Source organism: Schistocerca gregaria, chromosome 2, assembly GCF_023897955.1.
Source record: "Schistocerca gregaria isolate iqSchGreg1 chromosome 2, iqSchGreg1.2, whole genome shotgun sequence".
Classification (NCBI taxonomy): domain Eukaryota; kingdom Metazoa; phylum Arthropoda; class Insecta; order Orthoptera; family Acrididae; genus Schistocerca; species Schistocerca gregaria.
The window spans coordinates 962747813-962760377 of record NC_064921.1 but is presented as its reverse complement, the minus strand read 5'-3'; the positions used below and the strand labels follow the sequence as shown (position 1 = coordinate 962760377).

Genomic DNA, 12565 nt, shown 5'->3' with positions numbered 1-12565 from the left:
CCGGTTTCGATTCCCGGCTGGGTCGGAGATTTTCTTCGCTCAGGGACTGGGTGTTATCATTTCATCATCATCAGTGGAAGGCAACGGGAAACCACCACTGGAATCACTTCCCTAGACGCTCTTGCGGTGGACCTCTTTGACGAGACTTCCCCCTTGAAAAGATCTGCCGTACGGCAGAACACAAAGTTATTAGTTGAAATAACATAGGATTGATGGTCACGAAGTCAATGAAGTTAAGGAATTCTGCTACGTAAGCAGTAAAATAATCAATGACGGACGGAGCAAGGAGGACATCAAAAGCAGACTCGCTATGGCAAAAAAGGCATTTCTGGCCAAGAGAAGTCTACTAATATCAAATACCGGCCTTAATTTGAGGAAGAAATTTCTGAGAATGTACGTCTGGAGTACAGCGTTGTATGGTAGTAAAACATGGACTGTGGGAAAACCGGAACAGAAGAGAATCGAAGCATTTGAGATGTGGTGCTATAGACGAATGTTGAAAATTAGGTGGACTGATAAGGTAAGGAATGAGGAGGTTCTAGGCAGAATCGGAGAGGAAAGGAATATGTGGAAAACACTGATAAGGAGAAGGGACAGGATGATAGGACATCTGCTAAGACATGAGGGGATGACTTCCAAGGTACTAGAGGGAGCTGTAGAGGGCAAAAACTGTAGAGGAAGACAGAGATTGGAATACGTCAAGCAAATAATTGAGGACGTAGGTTGCAAGTGCTACTCTGAGATGAAGAGGTTGGCACAGGAAAGGAGTTTGTGGCGGGCCGCATCAAACCAGTCAGTAGACTGATGACAAAAAAAAAAAAAAGTAACACAAGAGGAGTGGCCTGACGTTTTGATGGATAGATGAAGGCAGACAGAAGCTAGAAGGTGATGCGCGCCTCATAAATGAGGGGCAGTCAAATGAAAACCGAACACCTGCCACAATGAGACCGTGGAACTGTTCCATTCAAAAGTAATCACGACACATGTTTAAGACACTTATCCCTCTGGGAGATGAGACTATCACTCCTGTTTCGTAGTATAATTTCGGTCGCCGATGCATCCTCTCTTGCACTTCCTTATGCTACAGAAGCCGACGCTCACGAATGTCTTTCATCAGGTCGCCTAAGATGTGAAAAACATACGGTAAAAGATCCGGGTTGTACGGAGATGTTGCAGTGTTTCCTAACTAAATCGCTAGAGCGTAGCCTTCGTTCGATTGGCTGTGTGGGAACGGCCGTTACCGTGTAACACGGTGGTTTCGTCCGACAGCATTCCTGGGCGTTTTGACTTGATGGTCCCATGCAGTTTCTGTGAAATGTCTTCATACCGCTGCATGTTGATTGTAGCTCCACGATCGAGGAACTTAACGTGCATCTTGTTGCACGAAAACGCCAGTCCCGCACTTCCAATCGGACGGGGCTACGCTTCGGCGATTTTGTAAGGAAACACTACAACATCCTCCGTATAGCCCGGATCGTTCACATCTTTGGCGACCTGAAGAAAGAGATACATGGACTTCGGTTTCAGTCGGCGAGGAAGCGCAAGATTTGGTGCTGCTGTGGATCGGTCAGCGGCCAGCCGCGTTCAACGAAACAGGAATTGATCGTCTCGCTTTCGTCTCTTAGTGGGATAAATGTTGGTGATTACTTTTAAATGGAACCATCCCATGGTCCCGTTGTCGCTTGTGTTCGGTTGTCATTTGACTGGTCCTTATATTTTAAAATTAAAGATCGTAGTTCACCTAAGAGATTTTACATAATGAGAGACATAGGATCTTTGGTTTAAACGTAATAATTTATTTTACTACACCTTGGTTCTTGTAACGGAATTAAAAATTCGGCGAGGAGTTACCACTCCCGTTATACAGGAAAACTTAAAAATCTCACTATTACGAAAAGAGCTGAGGATGGTTTGAGGCCAACAGATCACGAATATCTGTACAAAATATCTCTCTTATTTTGTATGAGGAGAGCATTATTGAGACTGCAAGGCCGAGGAACTACAGAGGAACTACATGTTGGTTGTAACCACAACTGCCGGCCGCGGTGGTCTAGCGGTTCTAGGCGCGCAGTCCCGAACCGCGGTCGCAGGTTCGAATCCTGCCTCGGGCATGGATGTGTGTGATGTCCTTAGGTTAGTTAGGTTTAAGTAGTTCTAAGTTTTAGTAACCAGAGTAGTTAAGTCCCATAGTGCTCAGAGCCATTTGAACCATTTTTTAACCACAACTTGTAGTTATGGGTCAACTCGAATCTTGTAGTGCCGACGGAAGTTAGTAGCTTGTTTAGAACAGCATCTGGTCGCCCCGGAGTCTCGTCAGAGCAACATCGTAAGCGACGTCAATTTGCAAACCCCAGCAGCGTGGCCCATTATTTCATTTCTGCTGGATAAAGCAATTTCCTTCCTGTTTTGACGTATCATGCACAAAAAGTACCGTACAACTTCGCTTCAGGGCGTTGCCTAAAGAAACTAAGTGACGTTCAAGTCTTTTTGCTGTTCATTCTCTTTATTTGTTCTTTGAGTGGACAGGGAATCAGTCCTCCCATTCGTTCTGCAACAAAAAAGCGCTATCTGCAAGTACGAAATAATGTAAGAACCTCCTATCACCAGTTACTGACAGCCTGTAATGTTACGTGTGCCTCACTGCCTTTTTTTAAAACTAATTTGTGCCTTATTTTATTCTGAGAAGCTCAGTAATGTATGTAAATACCGTAAATGTAAATGTGATTCAAAAAGTACTTGAAGTGAAGTGAAGCGCAGCTGGACAGCAAGAAAAACTTTAGCGCGCAATCCCCACAACGATAGTAGTTGTGAATCTTTGAGTATGGACTCTAAAAAAAAGGCAATTGCTTTTTTTTAAAAAAAATAAATGAGGACTGTTGATCTGTATCTTGTGGAAAGAGGACGTATTGTTAGGCCGTCGCTCAGAACGTATTGTTACGTGTAATGAAAATTGCTACTGTATGTATAAGAGTTGCCAAACATTTCTGTGTACAAATTTTCTGGAAGTGAAGAATAGAAGTATCGTGTTTTTGGAAAAGGAAGTGAACTTCATTGTCGTCGCCGGCTATCAATCGACAGAATTGTAAGTGTACAAAGTTCACCAGACTATAGTCACTATAGTTTTCATTCAATACGTAACAACCTCATAATTTCTTAATTGCAGTAATTGGATTATGATCTTGTACAATAGTATGGTGCTAAACTCCACTGACCAATTTTGATGTAGCAGGGCGTGTAGTTTGAAGGACGTTTGTGGGCCAAGCAATCTCCTTTTCTCACGTAAAGCAGATTGCTTTTTGATCTTATTTACTTACAACAGTGGTCCCTTAGATATGAAAAGCTACGAAAACTTGGGCTCAAAGCTATCCGCAATACGGCCAAGTAACTAACAGAGTCGTATTTTAAACCTTAAAGACCAATAACTTCCTCCAAATTATAATACGTCACCAACTGGTGCAGAAGCTGATCATTTAAGGAGGCCGCAACCAAAATTCAGGTACCAGTTACGACTTAAAGTAAAGTCTCAATCTATATCAATCTCTCTCTCTCTCTCTCTCTCTAAACACATATATAAATATTCATATTATTAAGATAAAAGCCATTTTATAAGCTGTGGCAAAACTTTCCTCCTACGTCACATTGTTTGTTTGGAGGCGTTATGCACACCTACTAATTTTACTTCTGTATTCACTCACCAGTGCTGCGCAGGATAAGAAACTTTTGAGCCAGTAACAAATTGGTTCACCATCATCGATTGAATAAAATTACACTGACGTGTCTTTCTACGGTATGTGCGATGTGCCTTGGCAGTATAATTTCTTACGGATATACAAGGACTCTCCGATTAAGGCTACAGTGTGATGAACTGATAGTAGCAATTGTAGCGATGGAACCTTAGTAGATTTCTTCTTTTAGTGTTCAACCCTGAGGTTGGTTTGCAGCAGAGCGCCATTCCTCTCTTCTGTCTGCTTTCCTCTTCATTTCCACATATGTGTTACATCCAACGTCATTCATGATCTGTTGCATGTATGATATCCTTGGTCGCCCCCGCCGATTCCTTCCCTCAATAACTCCTTCTGCTATTGTTCCAATGATATTGTTGTGTCGTAGGATGTGCCCTACAAGTTTGTCTCTTCTTGTTTGGATGTGCCTCCACAGAGATCTGGTTTCCTGTACTCTTCTAAGCACCTCTTCATTTGTTACTTTGTCTGTCCAGCTGATCTTCATCATCCTTCTATAGCACCACATCTCCAGGGCCTCTAGCCGTCTTCTCTCTGCTCTTCCAACTGTCCAAGTTTCACATCCATATAGGGCCACACTCCAAACGAAACCTTTCATGATGCGTTTCCTTATTTTTAGACTGATGTTGTTGCTGGTGAGTAAGTTCCTTCTCCGATTAAATGCAATTTTGGCCTTTTGTATTCTGGTCGCAATTTCTTTCCGGCTTCTACCATCCCTTGTGATTTTGCTTCCCAGGTAAGTAAATTCCTGTATCACTTCCAGCTCCTCTCTTCCAATTCTAATTCTCGGAGGTTCATATTCTGCTCCTGTACTGCATACCATCACTTTAGTCTTTTTCTTGTTTATTCTCATTCCATACTGATTGTATAGAATTTTTTCCGTTGTTCTGAGGACTTCCTCTAGATCTTCTTCTGTCTCCGTGACTATAGCAATATCATCTGCATAACGTACCATGTCTATCTTCTGCCCATTAATTTTGATCCCCACCTCAGTAGTTTCTCGAACTTGGTCTATAGATTCCTGGATGTAAGCATTGAATATAAGAGGAGAGAGAGCACATCCTTGTCTTACCCCTTTTCTAATATTTGCTTGTTGTTCCTGGTGACAGTTCCTAATCACTGCCACCTCATTCTTATAGAAACTGAGTATCACGCGGATGTCTTTGTACTTTATTCCAATTTTCCTCAGCACTCTGAACATCTCTTGCCAGATAACGTTATCAAATGCCTTTTCCATGTCTATAAAGGCAATATAAGTTGGTTTATTTTTCTGTAATTGCTTTTCAATAATGAGTCTTAGTGCCAGAATCGCCTCTCTTGTTCCCAATCCCCTTCTGAAACCAAACTGATCTTCACTCAGCATATCCTCCACCTTCTCTTCAATTCTCTTCAGAACTATTTTTATGAGAATTTTTGATGCATGTGATATTAGGCTAAGAGTTCGGTGCTGTTCACATTTTGTAGCTGCTGCCTTCTTTGGTATAGGAACAATGATACATTTCTGGAAGTCTGTCGGTATCTCTCCTGTGTTATAGATGGACCTAATAAGTTTAAGCAGCATCATTTTCATGCCGTCACCAGTATTCTTTATTAGTTCTGCAGGGATGTCATCAATACCCGTTGCTTTGTTGTCCTGTAGTTCTTTTAGAGCTCTGTCAAATTCTTCTTGCAGAATGTCATCTCCCTTGTCATCTTCGTCTACTTCCTCTTCTCTTCCTATTACTTCCTCCAAAAGAGGTGTTCCAGCATACAACTCCTCTATGTATTCTTTCCATCTCTTCCGCATGTCTTCACCAAACAGCATTTTCCCCTCTTTATTTTCTATTGTGCCTGAGAGTACTGTTTTACGTTTGTTAAAAAAAAATTGATTTGCTGTTCTGTAGGCTAAATCAGTTCTTCCGTTTTGCATATTTTCTTCTACTTTCCTGCACATTTCTCCAAGAAAATTTTCTTTTGCTTTCCTAGCTTCTCTATTAACTAAATTCCTTAGTCTTCTGTATTCAGCTTTTCCTTGTTCCTCAGTTGCATTTTTGTATAATCTTCTGTTTTCTATAAGCTCAATAATATCTGCTGTAATCCATTTCCTCTTGTTTTTGGGTTCAGTTCTTCCAACTATCTTTTCTGCTGCTTTGTATATAACAGATTTAATCTGATTCCAGTCTTCATTTACTCCACCATGTTGAAAATTTTTAATTAGGTTGTCTGTTTCATGAGCATAGTGGTTTGCCAGTCCCTCAGTTTTCAGTTTTTCTAGTTCCCATTTAAGTTTTACTGGCTTCTTCTTCAAACGTTTGAATCTCAGTGAACTTTTCATCATGACCAGGTTATGATCACTGCCTATGTCTGCAGATGGATAGCTCCTGCAATCTTTTATCTGGTTCCTAAAACGTGCTTTCACTAGAATGTAGTCAATCTGTTGTCTCCTCAGGTCTCCATGGGCCTTCCATGTATATCTTCTTCGTTTGTGGTGTTGGAAAAGTGTGTTTGCAACAACTAATTGGTGCTTTGAGCAGAACTCGATCAGTCGATCACCTCTTTCATTTCTTCTTCCAAGTCCATATTTGCCAACAATTCCTTCCTCCGGGTCTTCACCCACAATCGCGTTCCAGTCCCCCATGGCAATCAGGTTTTCATCTCCCTTAACATTTCTCATCGCATCACTTACTTCTTCGTATATTTCGTCAATGACTGCATCTTCTTCTTTGGATGTTGGCATGTATATTTGTATTATCACAGTGTCCTTTGGTTTAGTTTCAAGTTTGGCTAGTATTATTCGAGAGCTATATTGCACATATCCATTGACATGTGAGCCATAGTTTTTCCTCAAAATTATTCCAACTCCTCCCATTCCCGGTCTATCTTGGTCAGTTCCGGTGTGAATGACTCTGTATTCTCCAGACCAGAAATCACCTGGTTGGGGCCATCTCATCTCCGATATGCCCAGGATATCGATTTCCAGTCGCTCCATTTCAAGTTTTACATTTTCTAGCTTGCTACACTGAAGCAGTGTTCTCACATTCCAAGTGGCTATGTTAAAATTGGGATTCATTTCCTTCACGTTGTCTATATCTTTTGCAGTCCCCACCCGGAGATCCGATTGGGGGACTATTTTATCTCCGGAAAATTTTACAGAAGATACTGACATGGTTTACTGCTGATGCTTGGGATAACCGTAGTTCTTTAATGTGGTGGTTTCCCGTTGCCTTCCACATCCTATGCCGTTGACCATCAGCTGGTTCTTCCGCCTTTGGAAATGATTTCTCATTTCCAGGGCAAGAGGGTGCCCTGTCCAGCAGATGCTGGAGTGATGACTTATCCCGGTCATCCTTCGGTCCCTGTCTACGTTAGCCATCATATGAAGTGATGTTGCCCACTCTCTACCGCTTGGAGGTGTAGATCAGGAGTTTCCCTTCATCGGGTCTAGGACCTTAATGGCATTTCCTAGTCCCCTCCAGTACTTTAGTAGATTAGGAACGCGGTTATCGGTCAGGTTTGCGTTCTCTTCTGGCATGAGTTAATTTTTTATGGAACATATATAAAAGCATAGGCAGTGTGGTCGTATAAACGGGTATTCGTTAGGAAACCTTTTACTGTCGTTTTTATATTCCGAAAAATCCTACTTCATCTTATTTTCCTAATCACCGTACCTTTCCTAACCCTTTTCGTAACGCTGCAGCAGCTTCTTCCACCCCTCTGCATAGAAATTCTCCGGGACGGCACTGAACCAATAGACATCGACGATCAAATGCAATAACAGATAATAATTCTGTGTGCGGGATCGGGACTGTCGGGTGGGTTGTCGATACGTTCCCAACGGTAATTCTGAATCGTATTATTTGTATAGCTCGCAGCCTTTAGTCCACTATCGCAGGATTTCATCGATCTTGAGAAAAAGCTCGCCACTGTAGTCTTCATCATGCCCATTTGCATGATCACTTTTAGTCTAGACACCAATGTCTTGTATACTATTTTGCACACATAAACAGAATTACAGCACGCAGTCGCAACTGGCAAACGATTTTCCAAGCCATAGTTCCTCCCATTCGCCGACAATTGAACGACCACTGAATCCAAACAATGAATTTCGTGATTTCGATAACAATCAACTGATGGAGTTTACATTCATGCGAATTTGTTCAGAGCGTCCAACATTTAATTACAATCAAACTATCATTACTAGCCCGCATCTCGTGGTCGTGCGGTAGCGTTCTCGCTTCCCACGCCCGGGTTCCCGGGTTCGATTCCCGGCGGGGTCAGGGATTTTCTCTGCCTCGTGATGGCTGGGTGTTGTGTGGTGTCCTTAGGTTAGTTAGGTTTAAGTAGTTCTAAGTTCTAGGGGACTGATGACCGTAGATATTAAGTCCCATAGTGCTCAGAGCCATCTGAACCATCCATCTTTCAAATGCGCCTCGTAGTGCTTGATTGTAAACCGTTGTCTAAAGACATTGTAGGCAAAGAATAAAGGGGAGGTCGACCGCAGGCAAATGACTGATTGAGGAGTTAATTTTTTTATTTTGCAGTAAATATTTCATATCTGTAATTGTATCCTCCTTTGTATGCACTCGCCTGTGTGGTGGTGCATAGCTCTGAAACAAGTGGTTCGAATTCTGGCAGTGGATTAAATTTTTGTCATCAATGTTTGGCCGCCAAGAGGGCGACGAGCGGTGCGGAAAGTTCTTGATAAGCAGATATTGGACAAACGGCCTGAATTAAAAGCCGGAACGCCCCGCAGAAGATCCATCTTATCGAGTGAAGACATTTGGCATTGTCAGTAATCTGTCCGTAGGATCGCGATATCAAATATGGAACCTCCCTTGGTGCTATTCGGGCAGATAAGGTTTCCCTTGGTGCTATTCGGGCAGATAAGGTTGTGCTGCTATAGATCTGAACACTTCTTTTAATCCATAACAGAATCTATCCAATACTACATAGTACAGGCAGTCATCCACGCATTGCGACTACACGCCAGTCACTTTCTACGATGTGGGATGATGGCAACGGAGAACCACCTCAGCTATAGAATTAACCCAGGTCAGACAGCAGACATGCCTCTTCAAATCAACAAAAGTTTAATTGCTTACTTTGTCTTCTTCAACCCGAATACTGATTCATCCAGGCTGTTGTGAGGGACAAACTGTTTAATGTTTAATCATATAGATGATACCTACACGCAAATATCTAACTCGAAGTGAAACGTGAAATCTGCTTAGGTTACAAAAGGAATCTTGGACCTAAAGCGTATTAACCCGGAAACGCTGTGTAAAATTTAGTCCTGAGTAATCAAGCAGAGTAGTACTCTGTGCTCAATGTTTGTGCAACTATTGGCCAGAGCTTTCGAAATAAAAAATGGTTCAAATGGCTCTGAGCACTATGGGACTTAATTGCAGTTGTCATCATTCCCATAGAACTTAGAACTACTTAAACCTAACTAACCTAAGGACATTACACACATCCATCCCCGAGGCAGGATTCGAACCTGCGACCGTAGCGGTCACGCGCTTCCAGACTGTAGCGCCTAGAACCGCACTGCCACTCCGGCCGGGCTTTCGTAATCATGGACGGTGCCACACTATTAATGCGAACGAACTATCAAAATTACGATCTATAAATTCATTTCCGAGTGAAGTACTTAACTTCCGCCATGACAGTTAATAGTGAAGTGCGACGACTGAGAATTCACAACATACATCTGTGCAGTATGTGGGTACAGCAGCCGTCATAATCGTTGCCAAAATATTATTACAAAGAACTGAACCCTCGTTTAGATTACTTGTGGTATTTCGTTGATTTTCACTGGACTCCTTCACTTACAGGCCGAACAAAAAATGTATACCGGGATCCTTTGGACGAAGGAGAATGTAGTACTATTTTATGAATAAAATTTCTAATTTAAACAACGGAATAATTGAATGGAGCCGCCGGTGTGGCCGAGCGGTTCAAGGCGCTTCAGTCTGGAACCGCGCGACCGCTACGGTCGCAGGTTCGAATCCTGCCTCGGGCATGGATGTGTGTGTCCTTAGGTTAGTTCGGTTTAAGTACTTCTAAGTTCTATGGGACTGATGACCTCATGTTAAGTCCCATCTGAACTGAATGGAAATCAAAATATGGTTAGTTAGATGCGGAGAAGCAAGGTCGAATAGGAATAAGATTGCAATTTATCCATTTAAAAAAAAAAATGCCTGTTTTGAAGGGCGATTACTGAATTTTACTTTTTCGTGAAGAATGTATCGTACTACCTTTCTATAAAAGTTCTATGCTATGAACCGTATATAAAGGTTAAAAAGAACGTAATTTAACTAAAATAAACCTGAATTAAGGAATTATGACTTAATGTAATAATTATTATAGAATTCATAGGCGTTTAGTTAAAATCGTGCGTGACAATAGCAAAAAAATCTTATTTTCTTAGTTTTGTATTTCTCCTTGGAACAAATCTTAATTTTATTCAAGTTCGATGAGCACTCCACAGACTTGTGGAAATAATGATGGGCGACCGTATTAAGTACTAACGTAGCCTGACTCTTCTTATCGAAACTCAGAATTTTGAGATGAAAAAAAATTTGAATATTACCCTTCCTTGAGATACTTCTTACAGCTTATCTATTGCTAATATATGTCACTTATATCTTGACGCTTTGTGCTGTCCACACTCAAAACCCGTATATTTCTGAAGTTGTAATTTATCAAAAAATTTACATTTCCTTTTCACTTGTGCACTATTTTTCGCCGAAATAAATAATATTTATCTGAATGTCACAGATTATCAAACGAACAAGGTATTTTCGATACTGCATACACCATAAGAAGTGCCTCCGTGTTTCATCAAAGTCACTAAATTCCGTTGCGAAATCATGACTTCACTAACAACTATTGATTATTAATACATAACTCCCACCATGGCGAAATTCGTATATATTGATTATTGATACATAACTATTGCTTTGGCACCTAGACCTGAGTTTCGAATTGGATTTCTCTAAGCAGAATTTTTGCAAAAAAATGGGTTAGAAAACGCGAATTATTTCTTTCCTTTAAAACACCCGGCTTATCAGGCAAAATCCTGAGGTATGTTAGTCCTCAACAGGAATTAACTTCAGTTTAAATAAATGTAATACCTAATCTCTTCCAAAACACTAATTTATTTCGGCTAGCAATATCTATGTCATCCGGGTATTCGGCATATCGTTCCCGCAGGCCTCTGTGCTAGTCTTCCTGTAGTTCTTAGGGTGTTACGTTTGTTTTATTATTTAAACATCTACTACAAAAATACTACTATAGTGCTACTCAGAAGCTGATGTATACGAAGTTTAGGAGACTTAACCGATTGCCTGCTCTCGAATTGTATTTCCTCCTAAAGCTGGTTCAGAACGATAATACGAAAAACAAGTTGACTAAAAGTACCGTTTTAACTAATTATTATGAAACTTCTTTCATCATTTTTTTTTTGCTACCTCGCTCCAAGCGTTCCGCAGCATTCCACATTTCAGTCAATGGCCTACGCGAAATAATTATTAATTAGACTAATGAAGGAACTACATACATCTGTTCCGGGTTTCAGTTCAAAGAAGGCTAATAACCTCAATATCCCTTGTCGTTCTACAAAGAACTGGTATTATTCCTTCCACATATCTGTCTGATAAGGATAATGCATGGATTTAGCCGCTATCGAGACATGTGTCAAGATAACAATGTTCATCAAAATGTCACTTCCATCATTCACCAATTAAAAATGCATTTTGTCCTGAGGAACATTGTCTTGGCTGACATGAACAAAATGTATGTGTTCACTCGGTGTGTACTGACGGGACACACATTACAGGATTTAAGTGCAAATGATTCTTAGCTGCTCTGCCCTGTCCCCCGTCGTTTAGTGCCATCACGTAATATTACTCACTTGCTGGAGATATCGAGGGATTTTGACTCTTCCATCTCGGGGCAATGGCAGTTTCCGGTCGCCTTGCCTCTCAGTCTCACATACTTTTGGGAAATATTCTTGCCCCAACATTAATAAGCGTTATATCACTCCATCCGTCTCTTCAAGAGGTTACAAAAGCCGTTAATAAACTCTGTTTCGTTTAAAAACCTTACTTACTGCAATATCTAGATTGATCAAGAGTTGTGATTATTATCCATGAAACAAACTTGTCCCTCTGCATACTATGAAATTTCAAACAGTAACGGTCCTATCACACTTCATTGAGGCACACCGGGTTCTGCTTTCGCAGCTGACAATGTCTTCCCTTTAAAGCTACGTGCTGCGCCACTGGATGCCATTAATTAGGAAGTGTGCACCACGGAGGACATTGCAAAGTGCTTTGAGACTTAATGCAGAACTTTTCACACACGGCCTGGTGACAATTTACTGTATGGCAAAACCTTACCCTCCTAGAATGAATCTTCCACTCTGCAGCGGAATATGTGCTGTTTCTAAGCTTCCTGACAGACGAAAACTGTGTTTCGAATCAGGACTAAAATCCGACTTCTACCTTTCTTTGGAGAATGTCCTTATAAACTGAGCTAATAATTTCTCCATGATAACCTTTCTATCAGGAGTGCTAGTCCAGCACAGTTTTGGATACGAGTTTCTGTAATGGTGGAACTGAAGATGGGAAGACGCTATGTAGGTCGTTCCTGGGTAGATCAGTTGTTAACGGCAATTCCTGTTAAAGGAAGGCGTATGGTTTAGAGTTACAATCCAGCATTTAGTTTATAGTCTGTCAGGAATTTTCATTTCTCCTCGCTTTTCCGGTCTAATACTTCTTCTTCTTAGTGATAATGCCCTCCAGTACCGGATCAGCTCTACTCAAGATTTGACAAATTCATTT

At 41.2% G+C, this 12565-nt stretch overlaps 1 protein-coding gene across 1 annotated transcript in view; it reads right to left on the bottom strand.

The window, feature by feature from the left end:
* The window catches only part of LOC126335447 (G-protein coupled receptor Mth-like), a 682281-nt gene that overhangs the window by 302127 nt on the left and 367589 nt on the right, over positions 1-12565 (bottom strand). The window lies entirely within an intron of this gene.